Raw genomic sequence first — 19,849 nt, forward strand, 5'->3', positions numbered from 1 at the left:
AAAATTAAATGAGAAAATAGACGTGAAGCGCTTAGCACAATGCCAGTCAGAGAGTAAATGACCAATAAACAGTATCATCACGATTAACGGCATTAGTAATTGCATAGTTGCCATGGTTACAGAAATTCTGCCCGGAAAATTGCAGGTCCACGGTCCCGTAATTCAGCAAAGACCCTTGTGAGTAACACTTTCAATAGTCTTCCCTGGCCGGAAGAGCAGTAGCTAGACTTTTTTAGAATTCAAGACCAAAACATCAAGTGAATTCAGCCCCTTGGAACACAGAGGAGGAGGAAGGATAAAACAGCAGGAATGGGCTTGTGAAATGCAGGATGCATTCGTAGGGCAAGGTATAACGTAATCAGACACTGAACGATTTTCTGGCAGAGGTGTTATAGAAGGAAAACGAGGTTTCATTTAATTAATGAATTAATCAATTAAACATATATTGCCAGTTTTTTGGAATCTAAAGATAAATAAGACCATTCTCGTAACTTCCAATCTGACTGGGGACATATTTCCCTAATGAGGTCAACTAATACAATATAAAATGAGATACATAGTTGGAGAATAGAGAAAGGGGCATCAGATATTGATGGGCAAAGGCATAAGTTGAAAATGTTTTGATTTTAAAAATTTGATAAACGCATTCCCAGGAACACATTTATACTGCATTTATAATGCTTTGTCTCGCATGGTCTTGTCCACAGAAGCATCAAGTTTCCAGCTCATTGCAGGATAAATCCAAGCTTAAGGAGATTCCATCAACAATACTCCCTGCTGACTGAGCGCTCTGCTCTCCCAGGCAGCTCCACCTCTCACCGCCTGCAGACACTCTGTGTACATCTGTGATTTCACCTTTACTCGTGACTGATTGACCTAGAAAACTCTCCTCTCCCCTACCCTTCTGGTCCTCGGGAAATATTTACAGATCATTCAATGGTGGCTCCTGGAAGAGATAACAGATGGCTGGAAAACTCACCAGCAGGATCAGTAGATCTGAGTCACCAGTTTTTTTTTCTACTCCTTGCATGCTTTCGAAAATAACATTTCCCGATTCTTTCTGTTTAGCCAATGTGGTCACCATCACGTCCCCGGTTAGATGGTCCTAGCCTTTAGAAGGCCCATGCCCTGAGCTCAGGTCTAAGTAAGGACACACAGGCTGGACTGAGGACCCTGGCCCATCCTGCCACAGGTTTGGGTTAGGGCCTCTCCATGGGGAGACCGTGCTGCACTGCCCTCCTGAATTACACAGTCCCAGGTTTTTCTAAGCCTGGCTTCTTGTAAGATGTCCTTATTATCATACTTTGCGTCAGAGAGACTTGGCAGAGACGATTGGAAGCCAAGAGACAAAGGAATTTCAGCCCTCAATGTGGTCCAGATCCCAAAAGGCCAAGGTCAACAATGAGTGGGCAACAGGAAAGATGGGAGAGAGGTGCTGTCGGATTGAGGTTGGTGTCCATCCCAGGGCCCCCGTACCCACTCCTCTGCTGCTGACATGCCTCAGCTGCCTCCTTCTCCAGGGAGAGGGCCTCGCTAAACAGGTGACATCCACTCTGAAGATGAGGGTGGAGAGGGGAGGAGAGCCAGAACGTCGTGACTGCTGGGCACGGAGATGCGGGGCTGTAAGTCCTGTTCCAGAGCTCCCGGCACCAGGCTGAAGCCCATCCCTCGCTCCAGCTTCCTTCCCCTGCCCTAACCTACTTACTCCTTCCTCCCAAGAACATTCCCTCAATACATTGCTTTCACAAGAAACCTTATCTTAGGATCCACTTCTAGAGAATTCTCACTACGACAGGCACCGAACAGCTAAGGACCAAATCTGGGGTCAAAGTGGAAGATACATTTTTAGGAAAATAATTTAATTGCAGGTGTCACTGTGTCATGGAGCAAGAATTGCTAGAATTGCTAGTGTTTTTCTGGACTTCTCCTGACCATGGCATCAAGAGCCACTCTTCTGGGGCACAGGCTCAAAGGGCCAATGAGGTCTGCCCTGGGTTGATAAAATGTTTAAGTTGGACTGAACAAAGATGGAAACAAATTACAAGTGGCTCATTGTTCCATGATCCAAAACAAAACAAAACAAACTGCTATGAGCATTCTGGTGTATTTCTTTCGAGATTTTTACTGCACGCAATTTTAATTACATTCCATGTATAATTTAGTGGTGATTTTTCACTTGATATTAAATGTAAGCATTTTTACTAAGTTACTAAACTGTCTCACGCTCCCTATTTTAGTAGCTGCATACTATACTATCATTGGGGGTATCACAATTTACTTAAAGATTGCCTTATAATTGGCCAGTTATGCAGAAAGCTTTAACTGTATTTAGTATTACGCCTTTACTATAGATCCCCATAAGTGAAATTACTGGGTCAAAAACATGCATATTTTTAGTCTTATAAGACATTTATTTCCCTAAGGATTGTATATATTTACCATTTCACCAATAATACATGTATTTATTACACCCTACTACCTCCCAATAAGTATAATTTAAATTTTGCTTTCTAATGTCATAGGAAAGTAACGTTTCAGTGTCATTTAAATTTCTATTTCATTATTTGCATATAAAGTTGGATATTTTCCCACATTATGTTTACTTATAAGCATCTTTCTGTCAGTGTTTTAGTTGGGCCCTTCGGCTATCTAGCTTTTAGGATCACACGTTCTTCTTTTCAATGTAGATGAACTCTTTATGCGCCAAAGATATTAACACTTTTGTCATATGTCTTACAAATATTTTCTCCCATTTCTCTTGCTCTTCATTTTCTAGTATTCCCTTTAAACGTGCGGACATATTATATTTTTATTCACTCAAATCTATTGATATTTTCCTTTGTGATTTATTGCTATTGTTTTTAAACTTAGTAACAAAACCATTTTGGGTTTTAAAAGATGATAGACAGCAAAATGTGAATAGCTGTTGATTTTCTCAGGATTAAAGAATGCTTGATTGTTCTTTTTTCTCTCTTTTTCTTATATTTTCTAAGTATTCTGTAATGAATTGATTTTTTTCTGTAATGAGGGAAACTTTAATGTATTTCCTAACATTTCTTTTTTTTAACATTAAGTTTATTTTAGGAAGAGCTGAATTTTTTGAATTCTCCGGAGATTTTGTCATTGACAATGTTGAAATTAGCAATTGCTATGTGACAAATCAGCCTAAAACCCAGTAGCTTAAGACAACAGTCATGTATTATTATACTTTGTGTGTCTGTGGGTCGTCTGGGGGTGAGATGATCTTGGCTGGGCTCTCTCATGTGCCTGCAGATGGAGTGGCGGGCTCCGTGGATCAGAGTTTGCTGCTAAGCTGGGGCAGCTCTGCTCCACATGTCTCTCATACCCCTCCTGGGACCCAGACAGCTCAGGCATGTTCTTCACCTGGCAGCGGTAGAAGCTCAAGGGCTAATTTAAACACACAAGGCCCCTGAAGATGTAGGTCCACCTTCCCTTCTCCCTTATTCGTTTAACCGTGTCACCAGGGATAGAGAAATATACTCTGTCTTTACTGGAGGGGCTCCAAAGTCGCAGGAAGGAAGAATAAAGAATTAGGCTCAATAATGCAATCAGTCTATTATAGGTAAGAATAGATTTTTGTCTCTTTACTTATATTTACAAAGAGATGTCTATTTACATCTGGCTTGGCTTATCAACAAAAAATTGTCTTTTTTCTTTCAAATGGTATATTACAAATTGATAGAGGATCTTCCCTAAATATTGCACAAAGGGAAACATCCAGTTCCAGACCAAGTAATTAAGGGAAAAAAAAAGCAGCTTCTTGTTCAGACATCAGACTCCAAGGACCTTGGCAAAGGCGCGAGATGGAAAAGCAAGCTGGGGGTCTCCAAATGCCCCATTTATGAATAAGCACCCACTGGGGCATCTCAGCACAGAAACAAATGGGCCCCAGGGAGAGGCTTTCTTTTGTGCCTTCAGACTCTGAACAGCCGTCAAGAGCCGTGGGCTCTGATCACAGCAAGTAAATTGGAACCGGCAGGTGCAGTGACAAAGGCAATTCCTACGAGAGGCCTATTTACACTGATGTCAGATGTCTGAGACGGCAGGTGTGCACAAACAAAAGCGAGACACGCAGGAAGCTCAGCCCATGTCACCAGTGTCCTAGTTTGGACCAGGTTTAACGCAGACATTGTCCTTCTCATCCCCGTGGGGACCTGCTGGCTAGGGGACCATCGTAAGAGTGGCTGAGATGGCAATGTTAATATTCTTGGATATTCACAAAGCACCTCATAGTTTCTAAAGGACTTTCATAAGCTTCATTTCATGTAAGTCTCGCAATAACCATTCAAAAATATATAGTAATGTTTATTCTCTTTTATATTGAAGGAAATGTAGTTTAACTACCATAAGCCGGATGAAAAAATGGTTTGAGTCACAATAGTTTAAATACTTTGTAAGTCCCTTTTGTGGTAAATAAAGAAGTGACGTGTCTGTGGTCCAAGAATTATCATCAAGCAAATGTAACTTCCTTGAGATATTGCCAGCAATGGACTTCAGGATGTGAAGTCAGATGAGGCCAGAGGCAGGAGGAGGGGGTCCCAAGACAGCCCTAGGATCTGTAGGGCTGGGATCCCATGTCTGGGGCCGAGGAGTGAGAGAAACAGACTGACCTGACTTCATGGCCTGGCCACTCTCTTCTCTTCAAAGCTCTCACTCAGACCTGAGGTCAAAGGTTTAATTGTATTTCCTGCTGATCCTTTCAGAATACTAATGGACTACTTAAAGAGCTCGCTGGCTAAAAGGCCTACTGCTTTTAGAAAGGGGGAGCTTTTAAAGAAGACGGTTTCGTTAAGTGGGCGCTCTGGAATTTTCCATTTATACGAAAAGGGTGTTTAATACTCAAGAGGGTATTTGTCATTTGGGGGAAAGGTTAAGTCAATTATTTTGTCTGGAGATGAAAAAGATGGAGCGTCAGCTTAATAACAGACTTCAGGTCTATGAGAAGCAGTTTTGGGGAAGATGGCGGCCACCTGTCCATCCTCTCCAAAGCAAAAGAAGAATCGGGCTTTTGTCGAGGGAAGAAGGTCTAAGTGAGGCCAATGGAAAAGCTGTTGGGCTGCAGCATTGAGCGGCCCTGCTTCTGTAGATTATCAGTAGAATCCCTCCAGTGGAAGCTCATGAGGAAGGGAGGTTGGCTGGTGAGGGTTAGATGCTTTTCTTTCGTTTCCTGACTCTGAGATTTGCTGCTGTGAGATAAAATTGGGACCGTAAAAGCCAAGGAGTGCTGAGACCTAGATATAGGTCCTGATTCCTGTTTACTTCTTGAGTATAAGATACTATTTTCCTGGACCTCCACTTCCATCTGTATAATTGGATTACTCTTATCCACACAACTCTCCCCTGGTAGCTTTATGAAGAGGGACTCGGATAATGTATGTCAAGGTGCACTTCAAACCACACGTCACTGAGCAAGTGAAAGATATTATTTTTCCTGGAATAAATGCTGATTATTTTTCAAGTCTAGTGAACACTTAAAATTTTTCTTCCTGCTTTGGAGAAAGTTGCCAGATGGTTTTGGACCCAACCTTGAATTAATGTGACAATTATTTTTTTTTTAGCTCTCAGGCCTCTTCCTGCGTGCTCAGCCTTGAACAAGTCCTGTTTGCCACCAGCTGCTCACAGAGTTGTGCCTTTTAAGGGTGAGGAGGCCTCAAAGAGCATCTTCTAAACCAGCTTCCAACCATGTTGGTTTCCCTTTTATGGGTGGTCCTTGCATGCCCCTGGGAATGGGGAAACTCACTATCTCATTCTTAAAGTTCCACTTTAAAATTTTACAAGTAGTTAACAATTCATTTTTCTTTATATGAAGCCCAAATCTATTTCCTTGTAGCAGAGCTCAAAAACTGAGACGTTTACAGAGGCAGGTAAGATAAATGAAGGAGATGGGGCTGGTAAAGACAAGGGGTCATGGAAGATGCTGATTAACTGGAAAAGAGGTGCCCTTCAAAAGCAGACGGCTGCTCCCCCACACCAGCAGATGATTTCTACTGGACCTGCAGGAATATGGGTCCAGACTTGCCAGACCTGGGGCTCCGTTTGGGGCTGGGGTAGCTTAACTCATGTGGAGTGTCCAAAGCGTCCCACTGGAAGGGAGGCTGTACTTGTTAAATATCAAAACTACAAACTGAATTTGCATCTTAATAACTTTAATACATTTTCAGTTCTCAGCAAAGAGTAAGGTGGAGACATCTCCCCCCACGGGGTGCTTCTCCTCCACCCCAAGTGCAGAACCTAGGGCGGCAGCCCCAAGTGCTCACCCAAGGGATGGTATTTCCAGATCCCTTGAATTTTTAAGAGCCGATGGAAATTTTATTTTTACGTCAATTTTCAAGGTTTTAAAGTTAGCTTTATGTTAAACATTTCATAAAGGCTGTATGAACCAGACAAGATATTCTTGGGGAGGTGAATGTGGCCCATGGACCACCAGCCTGCAACCTCTGCTATCACAGAGCTGCCACCCTCCATCTTAGTTCTACCCTTGGTGACCAGATGGAAACAATCCACTCCCAGCTCTGTAAGATGGGCCTTCAGAGATTCAAAGTCATCTCTATAGCCTCTCTAGGTATTTTCATCACCAGAGTAAAAATCATCAGCAAATTTTTATTTCCCTTTTTGTCAAAATTTCCATCCACATCACCATCTCCTTGGACCCAGGATCCTTCAACCTAGACTATCAGAAGAAATTAGCAGTCATCCACTTATGTCCATATTTGTAAGGTACCACTTGCTCAAGACCAGATTCAAATTGCCTGATCCAGTTTGTTTGGCCTTAAATTACCCATTCTGATTTGGGGGACGGAATCTCTAGACACATACCTTCAGGGCTTAATTTGCTTAACAGTGTCATTGATAACAGAGCAGGAACACCAGTGGAGTAACTGATTTTTTAAAAAATGAGAATTAGACAATGTTAGACCTGAAAGAGAATTGAAGCATCATAGAGTTAGCCCAAAGGTGGCAAATCAGTTTCACGTGAAACCAACTCAGATGGCTAGCTAGGGAGTCCCAGCAGTGATGCATTGAGAACGCTTCTGAAGAATCCTAGAGAAAGGCCAGGAAAAGGCAAGAGAGAAATGGTCACGTGGGTGTCACTTATTTGCCATTCCTGTTATTTTGCAGGTTAGGAGACTGAGGCCAAGAGCAATAATTTGATGATGAAATTGAAGCCAAACTCCGGCTGGGACCCTTATCCCCCGATTCCTCGGGTCTCTGTCTCCTAGTGCAGTCACTTCTAGACTATGCTTCATGGAGCCCTATGGGTGCTCTACAGTGAGGTGCCTCAGGGGTCTCTAGAGGGTGGAGGCTGGTCCACTTGGGCTCCTAGACTCTCGTGTCCACTTCAGCCAACAAACAGCTCCTCTTCCTCTTCTCCTTTTGAGCTTTTGCTTAAGAATTTGTTTGAAAAAAAGTTCATCCGTTAAAGAAACATTAAATGCATCAGTGCATTTTGTGATTCCCCATATTTTGTAATTGACTTATTAGTTAATTAATCAATTCAGTTGTCTTTTATTCAGCAATTACTACTTGGAAGTCGCTCTGCTAGGCAGTACTGGGAATTAAAGAGAGGAGTCCCCTCTCAAAGTGTTTACAATCTGATTGGAAGCCAGACATATGAATAATCATCCATTGTAAAATGATGGGAGAGTAAATGGCATAATTAGTTGCATTGAGAGAGCATAGAAAGAGCAGTTGACTTCCAGCAGTTGGTTGCTGGAAGTCAAGGAATGCTTCGTGGAGGAGGCATCCTTTGAACTTGGCCTTGAAGGATGAGTATCTTTGAAGGAATCTAAGGACCATAGGCTTGAGATGGAAGAAACCTTAAGGATCTTGACAATGCAAACTCTTATTTAATGGAGGAGTCCACTGACGTCCAGAGAGGAGAAATGATTTGTCTACATGGATTGTGGGCCTCTGGAGCCCAGTAAAATGGCACTTGCAGGATGGAGGAACTGCATGAAAAAAAGAGAGGTATGAAGGTAGCGAGGTGCACAGTGAGACTGGGTGATAGTACTATTGCACTGGAGTTTATGGAACCCAAGGACTTCCTGGAGCTCAGCTTTGATTCACAAGGTGGTATTTTCTCATGCCTGTCACACACTCTGGATGAATTTGCCCTTACGACATATTAATGCTATGGACCTAACTGTATTCTGAATTTACTTAGTAACTTAAAACCACCTCCACTAACAGGTTGGTCAATAAATCTTACCTTGTTAATAGGAATTCTTAGAAGATACAGCCAAGTTTTATAAATAAAATGATTGGAAATTGGAATAAAAACTGTGGCAGATGTTGTTAGTTGGCCCAAAGAGCCCTTCCCTACCACAGTCGCTCCTACTGTCTTCATCTAGAGAAATGGGCAAAGGTACATAGTCCCTTGACCAGCCTCTATGGTAGTTAGGGTTGACAACATGACCTAGTTCTGGCAAGTGGCACAGGAAGAGAAGTTGGCTAGGAGTTTCCACTTGAATTAAAATCATAAAGTCTAGCCCTTTGACTCTTTCCCTGCTGGTGCAATGATGTAAAGCCTGGAGCAGCCATTACTATCTTGTGACCATGAGGCAAGAGCCACAAGATGAAAAGCAAAGAACTAAGGAACTAACTATCTTTAGACATTCTATTATTGAGAAAATGATATACTATTTGTTTAGGCCACTGTATTTATCAGGACCGTGTATGCTATAAATATAAATACAAATATAAATACTGTAAAAACAACTCCATAAATCTCAGTGTCTTAATACAATCATGGTTGATATCTTGCTCAAACGAAATCCAATGAGGCTCTTCCTAGTTGGGTTGTTCTTCAACTGGTAACTCAGGAATTCAGGCTCCTTCCTGCTTAGGATGCTACCACCTTCAGCTTGTGGCCTCCAAAGTCATTGCTGAAGGAGATGAGAATGTGGGTAAACCTTCCCTAACCTTCTTGGCTGGAAAGTGATACCCATCTTTCAGGTCATATTCCAATGGCTTATAGGTAGAAATATAGCTCCACCTCAATGCAAGGCAACTGAGAAACCAAGTCCCTGTCTAGAAAGCTGCTTAACAACTCTTTACTATGGAAGGGAAATCCAAATCTTTAATGGTCAGCTAGCTCTCTCTGCCACAATTACTCTTAGTAGATTTTTCTATTACTTGCAGCCAAATCATTCCTAATGTAATAACAGAATATAGCATTTATTGCATTTACTCAGCCAACATTTATAGGGTCCAAACTTCTTCATTTAGAGCAGTAGGCTTAGAATTAGGTGGCCTTCATAGCAGATGGAAGCCACTTTCCTTACTCTTTTATTAGGGAGATAAAGAGTTATACAGGAACCAGTCATCTATGATTGTCAGCAATATTTTGAAAATGTACATAGTGGCATCTTGTGTGGACTTGGTAACAATGTGGTTGTTAAGGGAATTCAAAGGAAGAGGAATCTCGATATGAATAAGCATTCTCCAGGGAAGGTTTCTTGGGAACAGCCCATTAGAAAACAAGGGCAATACTTTGCATTTTCCATAAGACTTTGCTTTTTCAAAACAAACGTATCATTCCATATAATTATTCATCCCATAAACATTATCGTTCATTCTGTAGACAAGCATGATGGGGGTGGCAGATACTAGGTTAAGGATTATAGATATAAAACAAATTAAGTTATAATCCCTGCCCTTGAAACACTCAAAGTATAAGATGAGAGACACATAAACCAAGAGTTTCTCTGCTTGCTAAAACCATGAGAGCACAGAAGATGGAGTGGGGGAGGGAAAGGCATTTAAAAAAAAAAAAAAAAGGAACTTGGTAAAATGGGCCTTGGAGGAAGTTTAGGAAATTTTCAGACATGGAAGGAAGAGAAGGAATTTCAGAAAAAGGAAATGACATTAACAAAGGCACAGAGGTGTGCAGATTCATGGTAAGCTCAGGGAATTGTGAGTAGTCCACACTGGGAGTGTATTGGGGAAGGGTAGGAATGGTAGGAAGTCACATTTGAAAGGCAGCCTGGGCCATATGATGAGGACCTTAAATGTTCAAGCTGCAAGTTTCAGCTGCAAGTTACAAGACACACGATGAAGGCATTTAGGTAACTTGCACAAGAGGACTTGAGAAAGGTAACCTCAGAGTTGGTTCAGCAGCTCAATGATGGTCATTAAGGTATTCACATTATTTTGTTTTTTCTTTCTCAGAATGCCAGTGACACGTCCTAGGGTGAGCAACTGTCCCAGTTATCCTGGGACTGAGGGGTTTCCCAGGAGATGGGACTTTCAGTGCTAAACGTGGGAAAATCCCAGGCAACCTGGGATAAGTTAGTTATCTTAACATCTCTCCGCTCAGTCACAAGATGGCTGCCATAGCCCCAAGTGTCACACAGAAAATGGGCCATCTTTTCACATGATTCTCTCTGATCAAGAAGAAAATAGTCTTTCACTAAAGCCCCAGTCAACTTTCCTTTATATCTCCCTGACCAGAACTGGTCACATGCCTACTTTAGTCCGAAGAGAAATGAGATCACCATAGTTGTCTTAGAACAATCGTAGTTTATCCCCTTGGTTTGAATACCTTGTAACCAGACCTCAAATTGGATTTTGCTGGTATGGAGGAGGAGAAGAATGGCTTGTGGGTGGGCGACTCACAGTGTATGCCATAAATGCCATGCTGAAGATTTTGGACCTCATCCTGAAGGCGGCAGGATATCATCAAATATTTTTAAGCAGAAAGCGATAGGCTATCACTTATATTTTAAACTTAGAAGCAATCCCATAACTGGATTAGAAGGAATTTGGGAACAAGACTGAGAGTAGAGAGACTTGGGAGCAGGTTACCTCAATAATCCAGATGTGAGATGGTAAGACTCGAACGATTATAGATGTGTGTAAGCGAAGTGACGGATTTGAAAGAAGTGAGCAGACGTTCATCTCACATGATGTGACTGAAAACTCTGCGTGATGCACAGGTCGGCTGTGATTGTTCTTGGCTGTGAATGAGAAAACAGTGGCACAGAGGTTAGAGGTAACATGTCCAAGCTGCTCTCGGATGCCAAACACTCCCCACCTAACAAAGCTAAACTCCTGTGCTACCGGAGTGGGGTTTCTCCCATTCCTTAGCTCTCAGACAGGATCAACACCAGCTGGCTGGCTCTCCTGGGGCCCCCGCATCCACCTGGTGCCAGGTGGGTGTCAGACTGGGCAGAAAGCCCTCATTCTTTGTAGTTAGACAGCTTCATCGATGATGACTGTAGCAGGATGTGTTGACGAACCAAATCTACCTCAGCTGAGATGAGCAGTCACGCAGCCTTGACGGAAAGAACACGAGGTGGGCAATGTCAGTTCCAAGATTGGCCTCCCACTCCCACGAACAGTCTTGCATTATTTTATGCATGGTTTGCATGTGAAATTAGCTCATTTCCCAAAGAAAACTAACCTATGGGAAATCTAGTTTGGGGTGATGCCTTCTCCCTGATGAGCCATTAAAAGGGCTGTGAGGGAGACCCTTGGTGAATGATGGCTTTCGTGGCATTGCTAAATAAAAAAGGAGTTGTCTGTGTCATAGCCCCTAATACTCTCCTTAGGTCTTATCTGATATGGCAACTATACATTCATAAATGTGATTTCTAAGTTTTCGTCTGACTGCCCAGGAGGGTAAGGGCGATGCCTAGTTTGTTCACCATGCTAAGTAGCACATGCTACTTGGCACATAGCATATGCTCAATAAATATTTGCTGAATTAATTCTTTTATTAAATGACTACTCCATGTCAGTTGCTTTGCGTACATCATCTCTTTGAAGCCTTCCCCAAGTCCCCATAACATAGATAATGAAAATGAGATTATTTCTGTTTTCTAGATAATGAAACTGAGATTCAGTGAGTAAACTGAGTTCATGTATTTAGAGAGTGGGAGAGCTGGGTCTCGAATCCTAGGCTGTCTCCAGATCCCATGCTCTTTTTTCTCTAAATGCTACTTGGATTTTCATTTCAGGTAATGCTTTTCCTCAATACAGAGAAACTCAGTGTTGGTTTAGGTCTACTCCTCACTTTATACATGAGAGGCTATAGGCCCAGAGAGGCCAAGCATCTTGGCCAAGTTAAATTAGTGCTCAAGTGAAATCTAGCTCAGTGTTGTTTCCAATTGGACCTTGAAGTTCCTTTAAGATAAGGCAGCCACTAATTCAGAAAGAGCCAGAGCCTGTGGCTTGTATTTGACCTATCTCTATAGCCTTGCTGAATGTCTGCATAGCAGAAAGGCATGAAAAGCTCATCAAATACAAGTTTCACAATCTACACGGTTGTTCTCTGGTTCTCAGCTTTAACTGGCACAGGCTGCTTTTTGACTGAAGGAGAGGCTAGCCTCAAGCTTTTGGAAAGCCACTGCAAGTTTGCTGTTGAAAACTTCCAGGTTTGGATGTAATCTGCACTCTGGTAAAGTACTTAAGCTAATAAAGGTCTAACGCGTCTTGCAGACTCCTTCCAAGCGCCTCGCTGGCTCAGCGTGCACATGCCCACAGGAGAACACCGTGTCCTTAGCAGGGACAGCCTCATACATGTGATTCCGTCTGGGGCACTGCACAGAAGCCGGGACCCTTTGCACTCACCCACTCCCGTCCTTTCCTGCCATCTTCCTCCCCAACACCCAAGTCTCTTCATCAAAATTTGATTTGCATGTCCCTGAATTTCGGCTGGGGACGTGTATTGCCTGCACGAGATTAAGCTTGCAATCCAGCTGACGGCACCGGGAAAACCCTAGGTTCAGTTGCCATCCGTCAGCTCATTCTCTACCTCCTGAGCTGAGCCACTCCTCCATGCCAGGTGCTGGGCCAGGCTGACCGTGCTGGACGATGTGAGTGATGCCCACCCAGCTCCCGCCCGTGGGGCCCTCACCACTGAGCCGGGGAAGGAGTCACATCATTAGACCCAGAGTGGTCTTGGGTCATTTCTGCGTGACTCACTGGACTTTGCCCTTCTCTGTGGCCTGGCGCTGTCCCCCAGCTAGAAAGATGACTACCCCAATCCACATGTGACAACTCCCAGGGGACAAGGGAGCGGCTCTCTCAGTAGCTCTCCCTTACAAGCAAAAGTTTTCCATTCCCAGAAGCCTCAACAAAATATGTCCTCAGATCTCATTGGCCCAACTTGGGACACGGTTTCATTTCTGAGCCAATCCCATAGGCTGAGAGATAGTATAAGATGATTGATACAGACTTAATTTCCTCAAAAAAAAAAAAAAATCTTTTCCTTGCAACCAAAAAAGCCAGAACTTGCTAGTAAAAGCCATTTTCATTTTCAGATTTTTGCCAGGGCATTTATTCAATTGATCCTCCACCACCCCCACTCTCTTCTCCCCCTCCCTCCTCCCCTCCCCCTCCTCCTCCTTCTTTTTCTTCATCTGGAAGGTGGATGTTTTAAACAAATCAATCATGAAGGAAAGAGAATCCATGATGACTGAGTGATAGCTTTCTTGCTGCTAGAATTTCGAAATTTCTCATTTCCATTCCATTGTGGACTTCACCCTGAAGGCAATGGGATGTCATCAAACATTTATAAACAGAAGGTGATATACAGGGTCTCACTTATATTCCAATGACTCATGTGGGTCAGATCTAACCCACATGAAGCCAGAGTAATGAAGACACCCTCAGGGGAGGGCAGTTTGAATCCATGTAAGGCAGATGGTCTTGAACAGGCCTGCCTGCCAGACCTGGACGTGTGGGCTGATCCAGGCTTGCCAAAAGTGGCCTGAAGGTGCCACCCTCTTGGCCAGCCACCCTCTCCCTGGGCCCAGCAGCCTCCTCTGACGACACCACTAGAGACTCACACAGTGCGATGGCAGGGATGGCCACAGGTAATGCTTCTGTGCCGAAAGGAAAGGGGATACTTCTCTTACACCTTTCAGGGGATTTTTTAGGGTTTGACAATCTCTGGCCAGTGCAGGCCAGAGGCTGTGCAGGTGATTCAGGCCCTTGGGAAAAACTTCTCCCTCATGTCCCTACCCCACCTCTCAGCCTGCTCTCTCCATACCCACATCTACCTCAGTAAGCTGCTGAGTGCTGTACTTATTATAGCAAACGTTCCTAATGAGAGGACTCGCCCAACTATGTTTTCTTAGCTAGGCCACCTGTCAGGATAAACAGAATTTTAAGAAATTATTTTGAAATGTTCGCTTTTCTAGAGATCAATATGAGGTTCATATAAGCTCCCGGACTGACCACTTTAAAGCACTCAGCTCTGACCCAGAGGAGAGGGCTGGGTGTCAGAAGCCTTGAGTTTGTGTCATGTTCCCCTACTTCCTAACTTTGGGACTTTAGGTAAGTTACTGTTACTTTCTAAGCCTTCAATTTCCTCAGCGGCAAAACGAAAACAAGACTCCTTCTCACTTCAAGAATTCAACGAGGTACAATATCTAAAACTACGGTTCACGTGTTTTAGTCATCTGAGAGGCCTACTTTCTTCCTCTGTAAGTCTCTGTCTTCTTACTTGAGAAATGAAAATTGTATGCTCTCCCTGACTTTCTGTAGAGTACACAAGATGAGGCATGTGGAAGTCTTTTGGAAACGGTAAAGCTTGGGGCCGTCCTGAGTACTTGGTCACCAGGATGACACTTGGAGTGACCAAATCCAAGGAGCCCCCACACCCTGGGTGAGGCAGGGGATGAGGGATGTTCTCAAGGATCAGTCTCACCAAGAAGCCAGATGCTTCCTCCCAAAGCCAATTGAAGCTGCAAAGATTCTCTTTCTAAAGTGAAATCTTGAGGCCCATTGCCTTCCAGGCTGATTCAACTGCAGCTCAGGGGACTCGGCAAATGGCCCCCAAGGGCTCCTCTTCTCAGTCAGCTGAGGTTTGTTAATGGTGTTTTCTTTTCTGGGAATGTTTTTTTCTTTTCTAAAAGAAACACAACTTAAAAAAATTCAAGACAAAGTTTCCCCTCCCCTCAAGACTTCCTGTCCATAACTGAAGCCATCTTCCTAAAATTAGCAAAGCATTCCTTTGCCACAAAACAACAGTACCGTTAAAAAAAAAAAAAAGGGCTATTTCCTTTCTGGCTGAGGATTTATGTACAAGAATCAGATGGGGAAAAGAGAGCTTCCATCCAGCTTCAGCAGTAGCTTCTGTGTTCGTCCAAACTCGGCCTGTTAATGGGATTATACTGCACTCATTCAGGCAAGGACAGCTCACAGGAGAAAACTTACAGCAGTTGAAACCAGATGCTTTAATTCAGTGACTCTCGAGCTTGAGTATCTGTCAAAATCTCCTGGAGGCTTGTTAAAACACAGAGAGCTGGGTTCCAATCCCAGAGTTTCTGGTCAGTAGGTCTGAGGTGGTGCCTGAGAATTTTCATTTCCAACCTTTGCTGATGCAGCTGGTCCAGGGACCGTGTGTGGAGACCACAGCTCTAAATCAACAGTCTTTGGTCCCCAATAATGTTTTGAGAGAAGAAGCCGTCTTGGCCAGGATCGCTGTGTCTGGTGGTTGACTTCCAGTGTCCTGGTCTTGGAGGGCCTGGCTGCACAAGTTGGGTGTTTACAGGTTATTCTGGTGTGGCCTTTTCAGCCCACACAGGGGATGCTTGTGTCATTTCTCTGGCTGCCCTCTCTGGCTGTCACTGTTTCTATTATGCTCCAGGGAATGCTCTGATCTTTTCTTTCAAGAGGTTGTGTAAGAATTTTAAGGGAAACAACACAATTTGGGGTATTAATCAGAGGAACTTGGATGTGAAACCAGACTCCTTTGCTTACTAGTTATGTGATCTTGAGCGAGTGAAATAACTTTCCCGAGTCTGTTTACTTGTCATCAACTAGGAATAATAATAACACTCTATTGTAGTGGTTTACAAACCTGACTAAGGTCCTTTTCCTCTCTCAAAGCTGTTTCCCCATGACAGTGCCCCTTCTTGGTAAATGACCTCTCCCAACTAGCTATCCACAGACCCCTAGGAACCATTTTTGTCACCCCTCTCTTACTTCCTACGTTCAAGCAATCACCAAGTCTTGTCCATCCTACTTCCAAAATGGACCTTGGTCCTAAGTACTTCTCTCCATTTCTATCACCCCTCCCAAGCCCACCGAGCCATCACTAACCCTCAACGCAACTACAAAAAAAAATAATGTTTGATGAACCTTAACGGTTTCTATTTCACGTAGAATAAAATATAAAATCCATAGCATGGGCTACGCAGGGCCTGCCTATAACTCACTCACTATTCCTTTGCCTCTCTGAACTGCACCAAGAGGAGCTGCCGGGATCCTTGAATATGCCAAGTATTTTCCTGCCTCAGGGCCTTCACACAGGCTGCTCACTCTGCCTTGTGTGCTCCCCCTCCCCCCACCCCCTTGGTTTTAAAGGCATGCTCCTGTGTCAGGGTATTTCTCCAGGCATGCTCGATTCAGGGCATTTGTACCTTTTGTTCCCCTGTATTCTTCTATGCCAGGTCTTTCACTGGATCCTCCCTCACTTTGTTTAGGCCTGCTCAGATCTTACTTTCTCAGTGAGGCCTTCCCTGACTATCCTATCTAAGAGATCACCCCTAATTCCATTGCTCTTAGCCCCCTGACCCTGCATAGTTTTTCATGGAGTCATTATCAGAAACTGACATATCGTTTGCATGTTTGCTGACTGACTGTCTCTTAAATTAAAGGTAAGCTCCGTGAGAAAAGGGGACCCTCTTGCACTGTTGGTGGGAATGTAAATTGATACAGCCACTATGGAGAACTGTATGGAGGTTCCTTAAAAAACTACAAATAGAACTACCATACGACCCAGCAATCCCACTACTGGGCATGTACCCTGAGAAAACCACAATTCAAAGAGTCAGGTACCACATGTTCACTGCAGCTCTATTTACAATAGCCAGGACATGGAAGCAATCTAAGTGTCCATCGACAGATGAGTGGATAAAGAAGATGTGGCACATATATACAATGGAATATTACTCAGCCATAAAAAGAAACAAAATTGAGTTATTTGTAGTGAGGTGGATGGACCCAGAGTCTGTCATACAGAGTGAAGTAAGTCAGAAAGACAAAAACAAATACCATATGGTAACACATATATATGGAATCTAAAAACAAAAAATGGTTCTGAAGAATCTAGGGGCAGGACAGGAATAAAGATGCAGATGTAGAGAATGGACTTGAGGACACGGGGAGGGGGAAGGGTAAGCTGGGACGAAGTGAGAGAGTGGCATGGACATATATACACTACCAAATGTAAAATAGACAGCTAGTGGGAAGCAGCTGCACAGGACAGGGAGATCAGCTCGGTGCTTTGTGACAACCTAGAGGGGTGGGAAAGGGAGGGTGGGAGGGAGACGCAAGAGGGAGGAGATATGGGGATATATGTATATGTATATGTATAGCTGATTCACTTTGTTGTAAAGCAGAAACTAACACACCATTGTAAAGCAATTATACTCCAATAAAGATGTTAAAAAAAAAAAAAGGTAAGCTCCATGACAGCAGAGATTTTTGTCTGCCTTGTTAATTGCTATACCCTCAGGAACTAAAATAGCACCAGGCACATGGTTGACGCTCACCAATATTTGTATAATCAATGATTCAATGGACGGATGGGTGCAGGCAGGTACATGACCATGATTGTTAGCGATATTGCTGGTAAAAGGCACGTGGACAAAGTCCCTAACCTTGGAATGCTTTCTCAGGTGCCCACTTCCTAGAAGAGATACTCTAAGCACAATTTGGACACTTGGGCATTATTCCAAAACCCTTATCTGGGCTCGTTTTATCATGTGAGCTGTAAGGACTACTTCTGCTTGCACAGGACACATGGTGTGCTTATGGGTCCCAGTATGCCTGGTTCCCAGTTGGCTTTTCGTGGGAGGAGGTAACACCCTCAGGCAAGAGAGGAGTCTCTAGCCCCTTCTGCCTCTACCTGCCAATTTGAGGATGACTCCCGTGACAAAGAAGCAATCCAAAGAGGAAAGTGCTTCAATGTAAGATCAAAAGCTATTGATCTTCCTGTTGGAACCACAGTCCGGTTTCACGTCACAGACCCACGTCAGAATGTCTCCATTTCTGGGAAATCTGAGGTAACACTAAACAACCATGCCATGTACCTCAGGGCCTATGCTTTGGCTGACCCCACCCAAAAGGTAGCCAGGACAGAGACTTACCAGAAGCCCAGGAATGAGGTTGGCCAATCAGACTCTCACTCTTGGGAACTAGAATTGGAAAACACAGAGAAAATTAGGTTGGAAATGGAGCTGAAGCCAATGCAATAGCTAGCATCTATGAGGTAGACCAGGAAGCATGAGAATTAATAACCAAGCCACATCTAAGGGGCATCTGACATGAAGATTGAGAAAGAGGAGGCAGAGGGTAGAGAAGAGGAAGAGGTAGTTAGTTTGCAGTGAGTGAAGCGAGACACACAAAAGGAAGCAGAGATGGAGACTGTAGCTGAGTCACATCAGCTGATGAGCTCCAGGAGGAAGATCAAGAAACTTCTGCTACTAAGGTCCATCTCAAATGCTCTATTAATCAGGAGAGACATAATTCCCAAGATCTTGGTGTGTTAACGTCACAAGGCTTGCTCTTCACTTACACCTGTCCACTGAGGGTCCAGGCTACTCTCCAGGGTGCTGTCCTTCACCTGAGGTTGCAACGCTGCACAACCTGTCACCTGGGAAATGTGTCTTAGGGTGGGTGCCTAGAACCTAAGCCTGAGTTGTGGATTCTTGTGAAAGTGATTTATTGAGAGAGTTCTCTCTGGACAAGGGGAGTGAGGGAACAGGATAAGGCAGGGAAAGCAAATTAAACAAAGATATGGACTGTGGTGGAGACTAGCTTCCACCTGGTCCCATGAGGAGCTCGTGAGTATGAACTGATCATTCACAGCTGGCTGTCCCTCAGGGAGGAGAGACTGTGTAATAATCCCTCTGGGATTTAGGGCAATTCTCTGGAGAGGAAGGGAGCTGTAACTCAGTAATCAACACAGCATCAGCCTCGGAAGAGAGAATGGGGCAGGGTATCGACCACATTCACTCCAGCATGGGAAGAGCACGTGGAGAATCACACACTGCCCATGAATACTTCCACGTGGATGTGGCATATTTCATTCCTCTCACATTTCATTGGCCAAAGCAAGTCATGTGGTCATTGTCTAAACTCAAGAGGTAGAAAAGTACAGAAGTACAATCTACACAGAGTTCCTGCAAGGAGAAGAGCCATAGATATTGATAACCAGCTTTAATCTCGACCACAAGAGCCATCCTGAATCCAATTCTGGTCTCTAATTCCAACCATACTGTGGCCCCTGTCTCTCTGGATTCCCACCTGATTTTCAATTCTCTTGTCAATGCTCACACCAAAACCCCATTACTTTAGTGCCTTGCAATTAGAGGAACTCAAAGAAAATATAGAATATTCACCCCTTGGAAGCTATCTAAAGATTCAATAACAAGATAAAATAAAGATAGTTCCATAAATCTAATATAATGCACACATTCAAAAAATCAAAATTTGAAGGAAATCTCTTGACATAGGGACATATTAAGTTAAAATATTAAAAGGATACAGGACTGAGTGTACATTCAGCTACACATGTCCACCTCAAGTGTATGAAAATAGATAAGACTAGAAGGAAATAATTGAAAACAAAATGGTTATTCCCTGGTGATAGATTAAAAGCCACTTTTGTATTATTTTAATATAATTTTGTCTCCTTATTGGTTACAGTGGATTTGTTTACTTTTATTCTCACAAAAAAATTAATATAATATGGATGTAAAAAGAAATGGTGAAGATATAAGTTTCCTTCTTAGAACACGCGGCTAAATTTTTTAACACAAGGAGAAATAGAAACGCTTTGGCTTGTATTTCTCAGGGCAGGAGATAGTGG

General features: G+C 43.4%; 1 long non-coding RNA gene across 2 annotated transcripts in view; it reads right to left on the reverse strand.

Annotated features, from left to right (window-relative positions):
• LOC141275749 (uncharacterized) overlaps window positions 1-19,849 on the reverse strand; it is a 63,167-nt gene that overhangs the window by 14,928 nt on the left and 28,390 nt on the right. For both annotated transcript variants that reach the window (XR_012324034.1, XR_012324033.1), the window contains 2 exons: window positions 18,126-18,173; window positions 10,828-10,979 (listed from right to left, as the gene is read on the reverse strand). This is a non-coding gene — a long non-coding RNA (uncharacterized lncRNA). The remainder of the gene's footprint in view (window positions 1-10,827; window positions 10,980-18,125; window positions 18,174-19,849) is intronic.

The sequence above is a fragment of the Tursiops truncatus genome, chromosome 11 (assembly GCF_011762595.2).
Source record: "Tursiops truncatus isolate mTurTru1 chromosome 11, mTurTru1.mat.Y, whole genome shotgun sequence".
Taxonomy (NCBI): Eukaryota; Metazoa; Chordata; class Mammalia; order Artiodactyla; family Delphinidae; genus Tursiops; species Tursiops truncatus.